Raw genomic sequence first — 7,431 nt, 5'->3', positions numbered from 1 at the left:
TGTTAAGCTTGTAATGCTTTATATTAACGCTATATATATATTCATTTGCATGTATCATTGTGTTTATTTACTTATATATGTTTATAACCTTGTAACCAATAAATCTGCATATTTTTATAATACCTATGTATTATTGTATAATGTAGAACTACATTTTATCATTAACGTCATCTCACGTCAAAAAGAACTTATTTATCTGAGGAAATAGTCGGACTCAGATGTGAATTGTATCAATTAGGTTGTCTACAATTCACCAGGTCATGATTTTAAGAATTTATGACAAATTTTATAAATTTAATTTTTTTATGATTAATAATTTTTATGACCATAATTATTAATTCTTAATTGAATTATTACCCACCGACAGTTCTCCTATTGACTTCCATTCTACCGAGCATCCCGAGGTGTTCTACTCGAGCACCCGAGCACTTTAGTGCTTGACCAACACTACTCATAACCCCAGTGATCACAAGAAAAGCAGCCCCCTACATGAATGGAGCGACGTGTTGAGCAGGTATGCTGCTGCTCCCTATCCTGTGGGTTGCTTTTGTGACTGAACCCTTTGAGAGCTTCCCCAGAAAAAATATTTACAATTTTTCAAACAGCAAGTGAGTTATCCAATAAAATGTATCTGTATAGCGCCACCTGCCATTTATTATTTACTTATTTCTCTGTCCACCGAAATAACATCTCTGAGGTAGTCACACATCCTGAGTTCCATCCTTTAACTGCCATCAACCATATCTACTGTTAGAAGCTGTGACAACTACAGGGGGAGAGCTGTAGCAGAAAGGATACAGCCCTTGAGTTGTGATAGAGAGAGCTGAAGCAGAAAGGACACCCTCCTGAGTTTTCATAGGGAGAGAGCAATTAGAACAGTGAATGGAGAGATATCTGGATCGATGTGTGGTACAGGGCTGGTTCTATTTTTTTTTACATTAATCATGGAATAACCCCTTTAAAAAGTAGCTCTGCATTCTGGCACAAAGAGTAGAGTTCCAGTGATACCTATCGATGACAACTATATGCCCTAAAGGACAGTTTGGGGAAAGGGGCACAATGAGAAGCAGTACTGGAGCACCTACGTTGGGAGTCTCCCATTCCTTCCCACTCTTGTGATCACTGTTCGAAGTTGTAGATTCAGTCCCACTCCAAACTATATTTCCAGTCCTGTTCCAGGCTTCATCTGGTCTTGTACTGGGCTATAGCCTTAGTCCTGCCACCAAGCTGCAGCTTCAGTGCTGGTTCAGGCATTATATGTGGTCCAACACTAAGCCACATCTCTGGTTCTTCTCTAGGGTTCACATCTGGTTTCTCCAGGACACAACTTCAGCACAGGTCCAGATTAAGTATTCAGTCATGCTCCAGGCAACATCTCAATTTTTACTGCAGACTACATCTGTGGTGTTGCTACAGGCTTCAAGGCATTGTTCCAAGATTTAAGCTGTCCACAGGACTACTACTCCCAACTACCGAGAGTGCTCTACCCCCTTATGACTGGAGTAGTGGTCAAGCCCACATGGTGCAGGTCCATTCAACTCTATGGGACTGACAGAAATGGCCAAGTGCTATACTTGCATTCTCTTCGGCATTCCCAATGAGATGATTGAAGTATCTGCTCCATTTATATATGGCAACAAGGTTCTTGTGATCAGTGGTGGTCCCAGTTCCTGTCCAGCACTAAACTATAGCTCAAGGCCATATCTCCAGTCCTGCTCTGGGTTTAAAAGGGAAAAACAGTAGACAAAAAAAATAAAAAATTGTATGACCATGAAATGATTGAAAAAACTAGATTATACTCACGTCCTCTATCATCCACCCCTGCCGTCCCTTCAAAGTTCGGATCCCCACTGCAAATCCCCCGCTGAGAATGATGTTCAGCCAATCACTGGCTGAGGTGTGTCATAGCCATTTCATGGCCATCCAAGATCTTATTTTTTTTCTACTGGCATATCCTTTCAATATTTCGTCCCACTCCAGGCCACAGCTCTAATCCAGCTCCAAACTGGAGCTACTGCTTCATCCAGTCTCCAGCAACAAGTTCCAGTCCAGCTCCAGGCCAAAGCTCTAGTTCTTTGCCAGGCTAACGCCTCATGCTCACGACCATGTCCATTTTGTGGTCCATAAACCGCAGATCTGCAAAATACGAACACAGTTGGTGTGCTGTCTTTTTTTGTGTGGACCCATTGACAGATGATCCGTGTGCTTTCTGCAGCCATATATCCGTTACTAGTGTTGATCGAAGCGTGCTTCAGACCAGCCGGTACTAAAGCACTAAAGCGACTTCGGATCCCGGTCTTAAAATGGTTTTTCAAGTTGAATAATCAAAGTCTGAAGTTATTCAATGAAGACTTCGGATGTAACTAATTTCCCCTCTTCGAAGCCCATACATTTGAATGTTGTACGGAGACGGGGCTATGCTCCAAAGGGCACCTCGCTCAACACTAATTAGGCAAAAAGATAGAACATGACCTAGACTTACGGACCACAGACCCACTGAAGTCAATGGCTCCGGAAAAATGTAGTTGCAACACGGACGGGATCTCTATTTTGCGGATTCGCAATTTGCAGACTGCAAAATGCATACAGTCGTGTGCATGAGGCCTAAATCTAGGATTCTGCTCTATTTGACCCAAATCTGCTCTCCTTAAAATTGCTTCCCTCATAGCATTACTATGCGTTTTATACCTTTGCCGGATCCATTACTGACCGGGTGCCGGCACTGGCAGCACGTGCCGCCATAAAAGATCCCAGTAGGTGGTCCATCGCATAAAGTATCACTCCCATCATCTCCTTTAACATTAAGCTCTTATGTGCAGGGCTCCCTTGTCTCTTCTTGTATTACTGATTCCAGCTGCATCTGATTGTACAGCACTGTAGAGTATGTTGCCAATTTACAAATTACGGTTACTATTTTTATGTAAAATCTGTGTTCCATGTGTTCAGCAGTTCACCCTTCCCAGCTGAAACTAGTTTTAGCAAAGCAAGAAAATAAAATGACTTGTAGATTATGCTGCAACAAAAGGACTCTGTGCCGAGCTTTAATGGCCATGTTTAATGCTGATACTAATAACGCTCATCTAACAATGACATAAAGGCCTCTCTATTGACTCTTCTGGATGGCGGCCAGTCTCGCTGAACACGACTCTTTGAAGAGAGATGGTTTTTTTTCCATTTTTTTAATTTTTTTTTGAGCATCAATATCTTACTGGGAATTGTAAGATTTTTAATTATTGCATTTGCAAAGTTTGCACGAACTTCCTTAATGGGGGGAGGAAATAGAATACGAAATGTATAGAAATTCTAAACACACATTACACAAGGACATCTGAGGTCTGTAATCACCAGAGTGAAGAAATCGCTGGCTGTTCGTATTTATAGCGACTTTTATCTTCTTCATGTTACGTGTTTCATTAAATGGAAACTGTCAGAAGATATACAGAGTGTTGCACCCTTGGTATTTTTTTTTTTCTATTTTGTTGCAATACAACCTGAAATTTAAATGGAGTTTAATTTAGATTTTATGTAATGGGCCTGAGAAAATAATCCAAATTGTTACAATGGAATGAAAAATATGTAAATAAATAAAAATACTAAATAAAAATAATAAAAAGATAAATATATTATAGATACACCTGTCCTTGAGATAGTAGAGCCAGCAGGAGCAGCACAGCATGGAACAGACATGGCGGCAAGTAGATGTGTGTGTGGCTGTGTTGGGGTAGTATTAGTAGTGGGACCGGTTTTAGACCAAGCATTACCTGGGGCAAAATTATAAGTGGGACCCCAAATTTTTAAATAGTGAACCAACAATATAGTCACATTCAGTCCATTCAGAGAAGACGGCATTCAGAGACCCGCGGCTCACATCTCTAGTGCGTCCACAGGGGCATTTCTAAGATCGGAAAAATCCCAAGGTATACGGCATGTCTCTTCACACACATAAAAGCATTTTAATGCAATTATCAAATAAAACCACTATAACCTGATCAAATATTACCACCATACAATGATTAAATATGACCTCCTTAAAGGGTTTCTGTCACCACAATTTCCGCTATTAAACAGGCTGACATTATACAGGGTGGGCCATTTATATGGATACACCTTAGTAAAATGGGAATGGTTGGTGATATTAACTTCCTGTTTGTGGCACATTAGTATATGTGAGGGGGGAAACTTTTCAAGATGGGTGGTGACCATGGCGGCCATTTTGAAGTCGGCCATTTTGAATCCAACTTTTGTTTTTTCAATAGGAAGAGGGTCATGTGACACATCAAACTTATTGGGAATTTCACAAGAAAAACAAGAAAAACTTGGTTTTAACGTAACTTTATTCTTTCATGAGTTATTTACAAGTTTCTGACCACTTATAAAATGTGTTCAATGTGCTGCCCATTGTGCTGGATTGTCAATGCAACCCTCTTCTCCCACTCTTCACACACTGATAGCAACACCACAGGAGAAATGCTAGCACAGGCTTCCAGTATCCGTAGTTTCAGGTGCTGCACATCTTGTATCTTCACAGATAGTGAAGATACAAAGATAGTGGGGCCATTCTTCTTCATCAATGGAAACCTCAAGGCCACTGGATATGCGAAATTGCTACATGATGATGTGTTTCCCTCTTTATGCACTGAAGCTGGCACGTTCCCGGAGTTTTTCCAGCAAGATGGTGCACCACCACATTATGGGTGTCAGGTCCGAACATTCCTAGATGAACAGTTTCCTGGAAAGTGGATTGGTCGTCATGGGCCAGTTGAATGGTCCCCAAGGTCTCCTGATCTGACCCCCTTAGACTTTTATCTTTGGGGTCATCTGAAGGCAATTGTCTATGCTGTGAAGATACGAGATGTGCAGCACCTGAAACTACGGATACTGGAAGCCTGTGCTAGCATTTCTCCTGCGGTGTTGCTATCAGTGTGTGAAGAGAGGGAGAAGAGGGTTGCATTGACAATCCAACACAATGGGCAGCACATTGAACACATTTTCTAAGTGGTCAGAAACTTGTAAATAACTCATGAAAGAATAAAGTTATGTTAAAACCAAGCACACCATTGTTTTTCTTCAATAAGTTTGATGTGTCACATGACCCTCTTCCTATTGAAAAAACTAAAGTTGGATTCAAAATGGCCAACTTCGAAATGGCCGCCATGGTCACCACTCATCTTGAAAAGTTTCCCCCCTCACAAATACTAATGTGCCACAAACAGGAAGTTAATATCACCAACCATTCCCATTTTACTAAGGTGTATCCATATAAATGGCCCACCCTGTACATGTGCAAGCGTCACCTGAATTTAACTCTGCTATTCTTTTTTTCAAGCGTGCCCCTGTTTTTGTGCAATTATAACTTTTATTATATGCAAATTAGCCTCTAGGAGCAGAGCGAAGGAAGATCTCCAGCTGCCGGGTTCCTCACTACGCCTGCGCCGAATACTGAACGGGACTGCGCAGGTGTCAGATTTTGCCGGCAGGAGGAGACCAACACTGGCCTGGCCCTGTCAATCAAGAATACAAGGGCGTGGAATGAGGTGGGCGAACTATGTGCATTATGTGCAAATGAGCCTCCAGGAGCAGGTGCAACGCCCCCCACCTTCTCCTAGAGGCTCATTTGCACATAATGAAAGTTATAATTGCACAAAAACGGGGGCATACTTGAAAAAAAGAATAGCAGAGTTAAATTCAAGTGACATTTGCACATGTATAATGTCAGCCTGTTTAATAGCGAAAATTGTGGCGACAGAAACCCTTTAATGTTACTGAACAAAAGGCACTACACGAAAAACACAATTACCAATAATGCCCCTATACATGGTGCAAATAATACAGCCACACTATGACTACCACCACATAGTGACTTAATAATATTACCATACCGCTGCAAAATAAAATCCACTACATAAAGACAAATATTACCAATAATACCACTATACAAGGCCCAAATAATACCTCCACATCATGATAACATATTACCAATACATAGTGACTGAATAATATTACTATGCTGTTGCTGAATATAAAGCAATGTACAAAGGCAAATATTACCATTGATACCTCTATACAAATAATACTGTCACAACATGGGACACATAACTCCCCATATAGTGGTCCACACAGTAATAGTGTATACACAGAAACAGTTCCACGTACAGCAACAGTGCTCCTCCTTGTGCCTCACATAATAATAACTTTTTGTGTCCATCACACAGAAAAAATGCCCACCTTTTTGTGTCTACAAAGTAACAATACCCCCTTTGCTCCCCTCTATAAATTATAACATTTTTATTGTGTGGGAACATTAGTTGGTATGTCATTAGTGTTTCTGGGCAGAAAGGGGTATTATAAAGAGAATGGAGGCAAGAGGCCCATAATCAATGAATCAGTATATACTGTACCTACATATAGTGCACACAAGTACAGTATATACCAATATATAAAGCACACAAGTATCATTATATATAGATATTGTGACACAGTGAGAGGTTTTGTCTGGGCTGATTTACAGCCAGGTGAGGTCAAATACCGGACTGGATTTTAAATGCTGGTCCGGGTTTTGGCAGCACCTGGCTGTCCTTAACCCCTTAAGGACTCAGGCCTATTTCACCTTAAAGACCCGGCCATTTTTTGCAAATCTGAGCAGTGTCACTTTAAGTGGTGATAACTTTAAAACGCTTTGACTTATCCAGGCCATTCTGAGATTGTTTTTTCGTCACATATTGTACTTCATGGCACTGGTAAAATGAAGTCAAAAAAATTAATTTTTATTTATAAAAAAAATACCAAATTTACCAAAAATATGTAAAAAAAATAGCAAATTTCCAAATTTCAATTTCTCTACTTCTATAATACATAGTAATACCTCCAAAAATAGTTATTACTTTACATTCCCCATATGTCTACTTCATGTTTGGATCATTTTGGGAATGATATTTTATTTTTTGGGGATGTTACAAGGCTTAGAAGTTTAGAAGCAAATCTTCAAAAACCCAATTTTTAGGGACCAGTTCATGTCTGAAGTCACTTTGCGAGGCTTACATAATAAAAACCTCCCAAAAATGACCCGATTCTATAAACTACACCCCTCAAGGTATTCAAAACTGATTTTACAAACTTTGTTAACCCTTTAGGTGTTCCACAAGAATTAATGGAAAATAGAGATACAATTTCAAAATTTCACTTTTTTGACAGATTTTCCATTTTAATATTTTTTTTTCCAGTTACAAAGCAAGGGTTAACAGCCAAACCAAACTTAATATTTATGGCGCAGATTCTGTAGTTTACAGAAACACCCTATATGTGGTCATAAACCGCTGTACGGGCACACGGCAGGGCGCAGAAGGAGAAATTTCAGAATTTACATTTTTTGGCAAATTTTCCATTTTAATCCATTTTTCCCAGTAACAAAGCAAGGGTTAACAGCCAAACAAA

Source organism: Bufo bufo, chromosome 2 (genome assembly GCF_905171765.1).
Source record: "Bufo bufo chromosome 2, aBufBuf1.1, whole genome shotgun sequence".
Classification (NCBI taxonomy): domain Eukaryota; kingdom Metazoa; phylum Chordata; class Amphibia; order Anura; family Bufonidae; genus Bufo; species Bufo bufo.
This window is presented reverse-complemented; position numbering follows the sequence as displayed.